General features: G+C 36.8%; 1 protein-coding gene across 1 annotated transcript in view; it reads left to right on the top strand.

Moving 5' to 3' along the window:
* Positions 1 to 859: 859 nt before the first annotated feature.
* LOC580313 (calcium/calmodulin-dependent protein kinase kinase 1) overlaps positions 860 to 13,934 on the top strand; it is a 69,393-nt gene continuing 56,318 nt past the window's right edge. Inside the window, exon 1 of the mRNA XM_030991615.1 lies at positions 860 to 1,143. The gene's annotated coding sequence lies outside the window, so the exon portion shown is untranslated. The remainder of the gene's footprint in view (positions 1,144 to 13,934) is intronic.

Here is a 13,934-nt window from a genome sequence, read left to right as displayed (position 1 = left end):
GTTTGACTTCGGCGGCATTATTTATAAACTGGCTTACACTACAGCGCATCGTTTTCATTTGGTCGTTGTTATGCATTTCAAAGTAGCGCAGCCAGTTGCTTTGTGATGTCATAATACGATTGATTTCTTTGTTGCGTCATAATACATTTCGCGCAGAGGCGCTTTCATACACGGAGAATAGTAATGGTGAAAAGTGCATTGAACTCTGTCGCACATGGCGCGCGCGCGCACTCTGGATTTAGGGGGATTTCCCTTGGCTAAATGTTTATAAACAAAACTGTTTCTCTCGCATTTGTTTCTTCCCGACCAAAAATTACTTTGAAACCAATATCAAATTCGATTATTTAATAGAAAGTTAATTTAATGAATGGAATGTGCTTCTATGTTTCGATGAAAAGTTAAAGGTAGAGTTCACGCTTTTAAATAAAAGAAAATGGTAAAGTGATCATTTATTCAATCTCATATGTGTATAATGGGTTTAAGTTTTAAATGAACAATCATGCGCGAGTAAATCAAGAAAATGAACATTTTATTCCTTAATTTGTTCCTGTTTTATACTTTGAAGGTAGGCGATATCACTGTATTATTGTAATTTCTCATATAATCTGCTTCTTCCTCCTCCCACTTCTTCTCATTTTATCATCATCATCATCATCATCATCATCATCATCATCATCATTATCATCATCATCATCATCATCATCATCATCATCATCATCATCATCATCATCATCGACAACAACAAGAACATTATCACCATAATCATTTGCCAGTTCATTCACTAACCAAATTACCAATCGACCAGTCCCCAATCACTTTTCGCGGTGACTTAATATACCGCCCTCTTGTGCTAGTTGCTGCATGCAATAAATGGCAATAATGAATGAAATATTTCTGCACACTTTTCGCGATAATTTCTCACGGATCCAGATTGGTCACATGACACACACACAGACGACAACTACTATTGCTATTTTGGGAACAGAAAACAGACTGAAAACGGAGAGGTTATCAACGCGAAAAATAAGCCATACATGTGGTTGAGACTACAGCTGATATTTTGACGGTCATTCTTGGATTTGCGGCAGACTTGGAGCTGTTTAGTGGACCTTGTCTCTCGGTCAAGGACCCGGAGCTTTACGGGTAAGATGCATTTCGAGTAGGCGTTCGCCAGCGATGTAAACAGTACTGCTGTTGGTCGTGGCTGTTTGCATTAGTCTACGTTTGTCTGTATGTCGTCTGTATGTCGACGATGAGCTAAGCCCAACGTGTGTTACGTGAATGTGATGTGGTGCACGTACACGATATTTGTATTTTTGTGTAGAATGTACTAGACCTAAAAACGAAGTTGGTAAAATACTTTTCCGAGAATTGGGTAGATTTGCGAATCTCTCTCTTGTATCCTTCCTCCGCTCAGGTCGGAGATCGTCGGCACTGTGAGTCTGCCGAAGTTACATAAATGGCTTTCTATAGGTCGTTAAGTAGATTTTGACGGGTTGTGTGAATCACCAGATCACAACGATGTTTTGTCTGAAAAGAGAGAAATTTGTTCCAACAGCCTGCATATTGATTTGTCCGTTGTTTTTTCTTTTTCTTATTTCTTTGTGACACATGTAGACTAGTCTAGATCTATTTTGTTAACAACTGTTAGAGTAAATTCACTCCCTCCTTGTCTCCACTCCCCGACCCGGATTATCTTGAGAAGCCGAAACAGCATGAAAAAGAAAAAGAAATACAATATTTTTCTCCATGTCAAGTTTTAAGATGATGCAATTATGTAACAGGGACTGTGATCATGATTCCCATTAACTAACATAACACAATCATTGTACTTAGATCTAATGCTTTGATGACAAGTTGGCTGGATTCCGAAAGTTCCATTCAGTGACTTGACACATAACATTGTTGTCAGTTGTATCATTGATGATCTGAGCAGCAGATTTATTTCTGTGGGAGCCCCTTCACCTGTAGCGTTATCTAATGTTTATGCAGTCATCAGCATGCAGCATGCAGCATGCAGCATCTTCTTGTTCTTGTTCTTGTTCTTGTTCTTCTTGTTCTCATTCTTCTTGTTTTAATTCTTCTTCTTTTAATTCTTCTTCTTTTTCTAATTCTTCTTTTTTTCTTTTTTTTTTCTTTTTCTTTTTCTTTCTTTTACTTTTTTTCTTCTTCCTCTTCCTCTTCTTTCCCTTCTTGCTCTTCTTGCTCTTCTTCTTCTTCTTTTTCTTCTTCTTCTTCTTCTTTTCTTCTTCTTCTTCTTCTTCTTCTTTTTCTTCTTCTTCTTCTTCTTCTTTTTCTTCTTCTTCTTCTTCTTCTTCTTCTTCTTCTTCTTCTTCTTCTTCCTCTTCTTCCTCTTCGTATACCTGTATATCTGTAAAGCGCCTAGAGACATTTGTATTGAGCACTATATAAAAGCGGAATATATTATTATTCTTCCTCTTCCTCTGTTTTGTGTCAAAGATCAACAGCACCAAGCTGTTTGTAATGGGAGGGGGGGGGGGGGGTATGATACAAGTAGCATATTGACTCATTTCAGACTTCCATCAGACCATTGGCCTTTTTGTGTTTTGCAGTTCTGCTTGATTCTGACTTTTTTGTCATAGCTCTGTCATGGTCTTGATCATCATCGTCGGTAATAGGGCGATTAAGTGTGCATGAACATGAATGTAGATCATTGCCACTTTGCCAGATGCATTCTTTTCCAATGTTACATTATGATTTATGTGCATGTAAGCCTATAAGATTAAATGTGATTATGCCAAGTTTAGTTGGCCTTTTAGTTTCTAGATACCCCTTGTACGATTGTCTTAGGAACTTATTTGTTTTATTTGTTCCCATGTACATGTAGGGCGATATAAGTGCAGTAGTGTATCATTTTATTCTGAAGTGTGTCTACAAATTCAAGATATTGGGGCCTCAATAGTTTGTAATATAATATCAGAAATGAAGCCTCAAAGGTTTTGTATGACCTTCAGTTCTAAGAAATATTTAAATAAAAACATTTTGAAGATTTCAGTTCAACATGTACATGTAGTTAACGAAGAATAGTGTAGGCTTTTACCTGCTGATAAGGGTTTTACGTATATGTGTTTGATCATCATCTTTGTCAATCATCACCATCACAATCACCACCACCCCCACCACTACCACCACCTTTATCATCATCATCATCATCATCATCATCATCATCATCATCATCATCATCATCATCATCATCATCATCATCATCATCATCATCATCATCATCATCATCATCATCATCATCATCATCATCATCATCATCATCACCACCATCATCATCATACCTGACTAACAGCCATACTCAATTTTGATGCAGTAACCAAGAAAATATATATCTGATGGACTCCTCACTGTGCACCCCCAATATTAGGCAGATTTTGCTGATTAAAGAAAAAAAACTTTCTTTGTTAACCAAATGAATCACAAAAATCATTATTTTTATGCTCACATTCTATGCAACAAATCATTTTGGCTCCCTGACCCTAATTGCCTTGTTCAAGCCCTGCTGTGTAGACTCCACAATCTAGAACTTTTGTGCTTCACTGCTGTGCATTTCCTGATAAACGGGAACGTGTTACATGTACGGTACATGTGAATGTTCACAATGCACTTGTTATACAGGAAATGTCATTGAGTAATCTCTAGTACATGCATCTACCACAGTTAAGGATCTAAGCCTTTCAAAATGAGTGTTTGTTTCAGTTCTTGTTTTGGTACAACTCATACTTCCTAATACATTAGTTAGATTGTAAGGTTGGGTAACTGATAGCTTCAGTTTAATGTGTAATTATTAGGAACTAGTGGTGGGAAATCAGCATAAAATCAGCAAAAAAGGATGATTCAGTGTACAATATTGCAGAGTGTATTTTGTATAAAAAAGAGGTCAGTTGTGATATTGGTGAATTTTAAGCTTACAAAATTCTTGTGTAGGAAACAAATGCCAATCTTGCTCTATAGGCAATCAGTGGCCTGCTACTGCTACATATACATGTATGTGATATTGCTAGTATGTTCAGAGGGGTATATGTTACATAGTTCATCACCACCACCAAAATTACACACAATTGCTTCACTCAACAAGTGTTTTACCATTTTTTTGTATTATCGGTAGTAGTAGACCATACATGGACGTTGGTTACACTTGGTGCTGGTCATGGATCTCAATCAAGAGACCATACATTTACATGTACCATTTTAGCTTGTGTGAACAATGTGTAATTGTAAAGTGTAATGACACAGGTTTGAGGTCATTAGCATGAAGCATTATCGTTGAATGTAGTATGAACAGGTACATATAGATACAGTGAAAGTTTGGGTAACATTTACACATACAATACATGTATCTTCATGAATACATAATTCTTGGTACACCTGTAGGTGGATGGAGTTGACAGTAAATGAACTTGGTAAATAATAGTATATGCAGGGGGAAACACTTTGAATTTGGTGTTTGGAGAGGAAGTGGGACTGTGGGAGGGAAGGGAAGAGGGTTGAAAGATCGTGGTAGGGAGAGACAGAGGGGGGGGGGGGGGGGGGATAGAGACATGCAGAAAGAGGAGAGATAAGAAAGGGGGAGAATAGATAGAGAGGGGTTGGGACTCGGGAGGTAGATCTAGAGAGAGGGAAAGATGGAGAGGGGTTGGGAGTCAGAGAGAAAGAGAGAGAGAGAAAGAGAGGGAGAGATGGAAAGAGCTGATAATGTTCACATTTACATGCTCTGCATTGTGAGTCACATTACTCAGTACAGTACTCATACAAACATGTTTTGTAGGAAAGGAATATTCATCTGGAAAGCGTTGACACCATAACCATAATACCTGGGCAATGCCCCAAGTTTCCGTGTACGTGTATGCGTTCGAGTGCACGCAGTCGTCTCGCGTTACGTTTACATTCGGACGCGGAGTCAGACGAGTCAGACGTGTGTGTCCTGGGCTTGTGGAAAGCGGAACCTTCTGATTCATTTCCACAATGAGGTTTTAGCCTGACCACACTTGCATCACCTTCACTTAATTTGTGGTTTTTGATATGTCAAGATAAGTGTCCTGTTGTCGCTTCCTGGACAAGAATGCAGAGATTTCAAAGGACCTTTTCACACAAGAGGACAAAATTGTATAAGCCCACAGGAATTACATATCACATGACTTTTAAGCCATCATTTTTCCATGGATTTTATTTCATAAAGCCTCAGAGGTATTATTTTTGTGAATTAAGCAAAATATTGGGAAGCTGTTACAATAATCTTCTAATATTTAATACATATTAATTCAATTTTTTTGAAGAAATGTGTAAATATTGGCATGTTAGTTGTATGATATTTTCAATTTACATGTACAGGGATAAGCCTTTACATGTAAAGTTATCAAAAGTACAAACACTATGAATACCATTGTCATGATGTAAATGCACATGCTTTCCAGGCCAAAGCTGTTCTGAAGTTTGGAGATCTTTCAAATTTGTCCAAGGATTTCTGACATACAAATAATAATTGTTCTATATTTCACTTTTACAGTATCTGCATTCTAACAATTCACTGCATTGTATATTATTAATGAGAGGTACAAGGTAGAAACTTCTAGTGTGATTATCTGGTTAAAATTAAATAAGATATTATGCTTCTATCCCACCCACTTAAATTGGCATTAAAAAAAAAATACCCTGGGAGAATAGTATAAAGGGTACCAGCAGGAATATATCACCGTGAACACAATATAAAGGTAAAAGTCAAGGTCACAAGTTCAATGAACTTACATTGCTAAAAAAATGGCAAACTTGGATTCTTTCAGGAATTACCTTTCCTGACAAACTAGATTTAAAAGTCCTTAGAGAAATTAACTTAAGGGAAGTTTCATTACCCTATTATATGTATTCCTTATTAGCAATGACCAATCATGTTCAGATTATATTAATTGTACATATACTGTATACATTGATTGTGTATTATCAACAAATGGTCATATTTGGCTCATTTATGAAGTTATGTATGTTTAAAAATCAATATGGTGATTTGAAAATTAAGCACTTGCCCATTTTTTTGTTTTCGAAAAAGTATGATAATGAGGCTGATAATTTGACTAGGATAGGGGCTGCATTTTACAAATCTTGGGGATGTTATTTGACACAGAATAATAGTTCTGTACCCTCTATTCAGTCAATAGAGTCATCATGACATCAGCGTTCAGCAATGTACCCTTGTTTTTTTTCTAGCTGACCTGGGTCACCAAAAACATGCTGGTACATAGTTAGGGAGATCTAGGTGAAACAATTAAACAATTAAAGATAAGTCAAGGCTAAAGAATAGGTAAACAGGAATCAAAGGATAACAGATGTCCTGTACACAAATTCTTATCATTTATTGATTTTCTCCTTTAGTCAATAGTGATGGTAAACCTTTACTGGTACGTTATTACACTATTTTACCCAAAATATTATTTCCTTAAAAGCCCTGAATCATGCATTTTAATAAGTTTGTTAGATTTGGAATGATGACTGACAGAAATTAATTTTTAAAAACTCTTCTCTTTATTGACCAAGAGATATATTGGTAGAAAATGAATACTGTTGTAGATGTCATCATAATATTACTACAAATAAAACGAAAGAAAGATACAAGTGATGTGTCAAGAAAAGGATGCTTTAATAGGAAAAGGAATACTGTATATTCCTAATGCTGGGAATACCCACTTACATGTATCGGTATATGTTCAGTTTTTGTTTAAATAGTTAGTGATTAAAGTCACAATTTATATGCTGCAGTACATTTCCCACTAGATACTTAACATTTTACACAATCTCAAGGGGAAAAAAAAGAACCAATCCTCACTGCAACAACTAACATCATCAATCCGATGAACCTCCTTTGTGAGTTAGTTATGCCTACTGTTTTCATTAGCATTATGCCAAGGAGTGTGGAAGAAGTTGGAGAGGGTATCTCATAACGCAAGTCTCATAAAATGATGACACTGTGACTGCCAGAGTCGTTAAATCTTCCCATCAATATTCAAATGTCAGATTTTATTGCCCAATCTTCTCGCCATCCCGCGGCTTCCATCTTCTTCTCATCGTGTGTGCCATGGACACAGCATGATCGAGTAAAGAAGGCAAGGTTTGATAAAGGTGAACAATAATTTGTGAACTTTCTCATTCTTTTTGTAACATTGTAGAAGAATATCACAAAAGAAATTTTCCCAGAGATGAATTGTTCTTCAAATGCCCTCTTTTTTAAAATATGATTAGAAACAGCTAAAATTTAGGCGAGACTGCTTTTATTTAAATTTGTACTACTCAAGATCAAAGAACAATCACAAACTTTCATGCCAAATGAATGTGTATGGTCAGTGTGCACTGCACTCCAATATCTTTTCATTTTGATCATTCCAAACCTAATGTATAAATCAATTCAGGTATACCTCGTACAAGCAACCAACATTCCTCAATTGCTCCCATCCAGTTTCTTTCTGATATTATTATTTAACCAGAACTCAACTTACAAGTAATCTTTAATGCCCCCTCCCATGAATATTTCCGATGGACATTAGCTTAAAAGAACATATCAATTTGACCACCTGCAGCACGAAATAATAGGCCTAGAGGTGTGAAAAGTTTGCATATCATTATATACCTTCCATCAGTAGTGTATCTAACTGTTTATCCATTTTCATAAATATCCAATGTGGTAAATTAAAAATATTGAGGACTGCATGTATATGATCATCGTAATAAAATCCCTTCTACCGTTGGCCTGAGAACCCATAATGAACAAAGCTTATTCCGCTGAGAGTTAAACGAGATTAAGCATTGATTGACAAGGTACGTGCATGTTATTAGCCCTGCATTGTCTAGTGAACGATGCCTCCACTCTGCTCGCTTATTATTCAATTGATTAAATTAAGGGGATTGAGATTAATATTTTCATCCTTTCGAACCAAAGGTTCATCAGTGCCTGGGCTTCTGCTCATTTATTATGGACAATGAAGTAGCAAATCCAGTGTAAAATGTATGTTTTGGTTCATTTAAACTCTTTAGAATTTGTATTTTGTAAAGGTATAATTGAAATTTCCTAGCTTTTGCAGAAAATTCTTAGACATGTAAATGTCATTGGTTTTATGAGAGTTGTAGAGTTTTTCCAGAGCTTTAAAACGTCCTCTTTTGCAATACCGGTATTCTTTTTTTCTTGATCAAAATTTATTTGGATAGGCTACATCCAAGTTTTACTTATTTTATTTATTTGTTTTCTCTTTGTATCGCCCTTACTTTATTTGAGAATCATTGAGAAAAATTGTGAAGAAAAATTGACTAAACTTGATGATTTGTGCCCTGCTGAATGCACTACGATACATACATGTATGTATGGACTAAACATTGTTGCAGTGTAATACTAACATTTAGCTGACACCTGTATCTACTACATGTATCTAGAGATGTCTTAGGGCGCGTTCATGCTTGATTTTGAAGGCAGAATGAGCGATTTGTAACGCTCATCGTAAACGCTCATCGTAATCGCAGTTCCATGGTGCACTGTTCATGCTCACTTCTACAGGCAATTCTCCTTGGGTGGCCTTCAGCTGGATTCGCAAACCTGTGTGCGCATGCTACGTAGATCCACTAGAGGTCAGTGCGTTGACCCCATTTAAACGCGTTTACAAATTGTAAACGCATCTTTTTGTGAGTTTACGATCGGCGATCGTGATCGCCGTTTTTCGGTGATTCTACAAAAGTGAGCATGAACGCAATCGTGTTTTAAACTAAACGCGTAACAGATGCCTGATTCTGGCCGTCAAAATCAAGCATGAACGCGCCCTAAGAAGGTTCCTTCAGATATACATGTATGCAGCATACTGTCATGTTTTTAAATGTATAAATGAATCGCAACTGCAAGCTTAAAACATCCTATGCATATTCACTGAGTACTGTGATTTAAGATACACTAATGTGAAGCATAAAGTATTATCCTTACATTTATGTAAAAAAACAGAAGCATGCAATTTTCCGCTGCAATATCTATTCTGAATCAGGCTGAACACTACATATATGTGCTAGCAATTTAAGGCGCCTAGCTAGCAGCAGAAGTGCCAAACGAGAGGGGGAGATGAGCTGTTAAGCAATCAATATTCTGTTGCTTTTTATGGATAAACTCACCTGGCATGGTTATGCATTATCCACACCCATTTTGCATTCTGAGCAACATATTTACAACAGGGGAAAGAGTTTGTGTTAGCATCTTTAAAGATAAAGTTGAGTTCTGGTCATGTGATTGCATTGTGAAAGAAACGGTACTGTGGAATCGATCAGAAAAGGTTGATCATCTATCATATAGTATTGGTGTGTACTGCAAGGTTCTGGAATCATCAAAAGGATAAGAAATTTGGCCCAGTCTTAATTGGTTAAGTTTCAAGCACTGTACACAGAAAGATGTATATGGGACTACATGAACATGTGGCATAAAAATCTGTCCCGATTTATACGCTGTTAATGTCATATTTAGAATACGAAGGCATTTGAAGAGGAACATGTTTTATCTGATGTTCTTCCACACTTGCATAATAACAATGATAACACTCACAAATTGTTTTTCACCTTTTCCCTGAACTCAACCTTCTCTTTAAAGGTAGAATCATTGGTTTCTCTTAAAATTCTCATTGGAGAGTCGTTGTCTGAGCATTACAGTTTGCACCTTGACGCTGTACTCAATGATGAATTTTGTTTTCAGTTGAAAACCCCAGAAAGTAGAAAACAATTTTATCAAGCAGCTGCTGGTCAAATACAACTTTGGAAAAATTGTTAACAAACTCAATCCATGTCATTACTCACAGATAAAGATTCTCATTTTCGATGCACGCCTCCACATTACTGTATTTAAAAAGAGTAGTGTGTACATAATTTCTGTGGAATATTAAATTTATTACCTTTGATTAATTTATTTGAACCTCATTCTAACAGTAACCAGTTAGGGTAATTATGTAATATAAAGCCCCAACTCAATTTAAGCCCCAACCTTATACTTTAGATTAGATGAATGTTGCATTATGATTAACATAAACTTGAAAATGCAAATCACTTTTAGTCATACATGTACATAGTCACTTTGGGATGTTTGTCCTTTTGCATACAGCTCAACTGAGGAGTCCTGGGGCCAGTTTCTTGAAACCGTCATTCTAAGTTTGTGGACATCCCATAGAAACGCGTGTTAATTCTATAACAAACGTTACAATGGGATTTCCAAGAAGTTAGACTTATGACGGTTTCGAGAAACTGGCCCCCAGCTTGTTGTGAACTTGACCTACATGTGAAAGGGATATTCAGCTCCAACGTAGGCCTACTGTATATTATGTACTTTGCGTATTCTGAAATAACTTATTGCTCAATAATCTATTTAATACCATGGCATGCCCACTACTCGGCTTGCCCACTACTCGGCTTGCAGTGCCTTGACCACTTTCCCTTTATTTATAAAAGATCTTGTTTTTAACCCCCCACACCCGCCTATTCAGCCCTCTTCCTCGGGCCATTCAAGCCTGACCATGGGCTATTCAAGTCGGGACAGTGGGCTTTTCAAATCAGACCATGGGCTATTATTGACCAGTGCTCACCTTGGTTTTATACAAATGAAACCCCTTCCATCAGACTCTATTCAAACACAAATGGAATGGCTTTGTTGTACGTGGTATGTATGTGGATTTAAGCATAATAGTAAACAGGTATTACCCCCTTCCCATGCCCCTCTTCTCCCCTCGCTCCTTTCCTACCTCTTTCCTAGAATCCTTACAGTTAAACTGTGCACTGTGACAATAATTATGATTCTACAGTGTGTAATGAATATCCTTCTTTCTCCCCCTCTGTCACCCCTCTCACTTTCTCTCTCTTGTGATCTTTGTATGACTATGATTCAGTTGTATGGTTGTACCCTTTTTCTTCTATTCTTCCCCGCCCATTCTATTTTTGTTGTCTATCATCAATTTTCCAATGACAAAGTTGTTCAGACATGTAATTACTACACACTTTATGGTCTTCTTGACTTGGTAACAAGGCATAATTATTGGGTCATATACATGTACATCTTGACTTCTGTAGAATTACATTAATTAATACAGGAGTTCATTTTTAAAAACAATAATATACACTGTACATTGGACTTTCTTTGTGTATTTCGGGCAATATTTTCTGGAGTAGAGTGTGTATACACTGTACAATGTGAATACTATTCAGTTTTGGTTTCTAATTTGTACTCTGTTATGCAATAAATGAGCAGCCAAAACATATACATTTGATATTCTATCAAATTTCTATCAGCTCATAATCATGTATTCCTGCTAACCGGTATCAATAGCTACAGTACGTGCATGTATGCATGGCTGTTTATCAGGTTGAGTTGACAATTTATCCCTACTTGTATTGTTATCCGAGGTTGTTGCACTTGAAGTAACTTCTGCATGACCTAAAAGGTCACAGTCCCATTATTGGGTTTTCCTCTGTAATATTGAAGCTGTGTTCAGGCTTTGCAGAACTTGCACGTAGGCCTACAGGCTTGATGCACGATTTACCAGGAAGTAAAAAATTGCGACATGCAACCTTTTTGGTTTTTGCTTTTCCTCTTTCTTTTCACTTCCCCCCCCCCCCCCCTTTCTGAATTTCCACAAAAAAGATGTAAAAATTATAATAAGAAAAAAATGCCTGCATTCTATAGAGTAACAACTGACATAATTTTTATGCCTCCGCCACCGAAGGTGGTGCCGGAGGCATCATGTTTTCGGGTTGTCCGTCCGTACGTCCGTACGTCCGTACGTCCGTCCCGTTTGACCGTTATCACAATATCTCAAGAACCATTTAAGATTTAAACTTAAGACTCGGGAATATTATTTATCACCATAGGAAGACGATCTGATTAGATTTTGGAGTACGTAGGTCAAAGGTCACAGGTCACAGAGGTCAACTTATGAAATTCCTTGTATTGAGTTTGTTAGCGCGATATCTCAAGAACCATTTGAGATTTAAACTTCAAACTTAAGGATAGTATGTATCACCATAGGAAGACGATCTGATTAGATTTTGGAGCACGTATGTCAAAGGTCAAGGGTCACAGAGGTCAACTTATGAAATTCCATACATTGAGATTGTTATCATGATATCTCAAGAACCACTGGAGATTTAAACTTCAAACTTAGTGATAGTGTGTATCACTATAGGAAAACAATCTGATTAGATTTTGGAGCACGTAGGTCAAAGGTCAAGGGTCACAGAGGTCAACTTATGAAATTCCATACATTGAGATCGTTATCGCGATATCTCAAGAACCACTGGAGAATTTTCACTTCAAACTTAATGATAGTATGTATCACCATATCATAATATCTCAAGAACCACTGGAGATTTAAACTTCAAACTTAATGATAGTGTGTATCACCATAGGAAGACAATCTGATTAGATTTTGGAGCACGTAGGTCAAAGGTCAAGGGTCACAGAGGTCAACTTATGAAATTCCATACATTGAGATTGTTATCATGATATCTCAAGAACCACTGGAGATTTAAACTCCAAACTTGTTTAAATTGCTCTATGGCGGAGGCATCATTTTCGACTGCGCGCAGTCAAAATTCCATCTAGTTTTCCCATTTTATTTCTTCACTCCAGTATCCTGTATTTCAAGATGCTAGGAGTTTTCTCTTTTTTCTTTCTGTGAAATCATTTTAATCCCCCCCTCCCCCTTCCACCACTCCAGCTTCAACAGAATCTCTGTTATATCTGTGAAAATCTGCCAGCCCAGGCCATACTGTCATACTGCAATTGAAAAGATCCACTGGTAATTAGCCAGTTCATAAATAGTTTTGGAACGCATGACTCCAAAATATCCACAGATCTTTTACACGATAGATACGTCCCACTTGTGCATTTTGGAATAATCACTGCCGAAGTGATGTAGGTGCTTCATGAATACCTTTTGTTTGCCTCTTGAGAAGAATACTTCCACCTGTGTATCAGATGAATACTGTCGGCGCATAAATGAATGCTGATTACATTACTTTCATGAGCACGATACGAGTATTCGTCTCAATGGTTTTACAATTTAGGAACGAATGACCTTTATCTGCCCATGCGCAAATCCTAATTACGAACTCGCTTATTGTAAAATGAAATTTACAAACAATGCGATTCCAGTTTTGCTCAAGCGAAGGAGGCCAGGTCATGCACAAGCAATGGCAGGCATGATTGTACAATCAGGGTTGCCATTTATTCTAAGCTTCCAGATGGTGATGATGAAAACTGAAGATCTCACAGAATTCATCAATCCCAGAAAATTTCCACTGAATGTTCAATTCTACCTTTGATAGATATCTGCTTAACAAATTTGGTGTATGTACATGTGTACATGTACATGTACATAAAGCAGAGCAAAGAAAAATGAGGAAATGCAATTGATCGTATATTGACCAATTCAACTAGTAGTCTCATGTGTGTGTCTGTGATCGATGTTTCAACGTGTACAGATTTTTTTTAAAATTGTTTTGTTGGTAAAAACCATATTACCGCATGGGAGAATTTAGAATGTCCAAATCTGTTTCTGAGGGAAAAAGGTGATTCTATTAACATTTTTTTTTAGTTCAACCTAAATAATTCTGTGAATTCAGTGAGACTTAATTTTAAATGAAGCAGTTTTTAAAATGTTGTTGCATTGTTGATCATGAGATGGCAAAACCTGCAAGATTGTTGTTTTTTAATCAGCAAAATGACATTCATGTTACTTTGGAGTTAGAATAAGACACGCTTTTGTGAAAATGAAACTGTCGGCAATGTTTCAGTAGAAGAAACAAACTGTGCAGTCATTTATGATAGAGAGCGTATTCTACTATTTACCAAGCAAACAGAAGGAAATCTGACAAATTCATTATCTGAGGTAACAGTGCGTGGTCTGTAATGTCGG

Source organism: Strongylocentrotus purpuratus, unplaced genomic scaffold (genome assembly GCF_000002235.5).
Source record: "Strongylocentrotus purpuratus isolate Spur 01 unplaced genomic scaffold, Spur_5.0 spur5_scaffold_2, whole genome shotgun sequence".
NCBI classification, from domain to species: domain Eukaryota; kingdom Metazoa; phylum Echinodermata; class Echinoidea; order Camarodonta; family Strongylocentrotidae; genus Strongylocentrotus; species Strongylocentrotus purpuratus.
The sequence above is the reverse complement of the archived record's forward strand: the minus strand, read 5'-3'. Positions and strand labels throughout refer to the sequence as shown.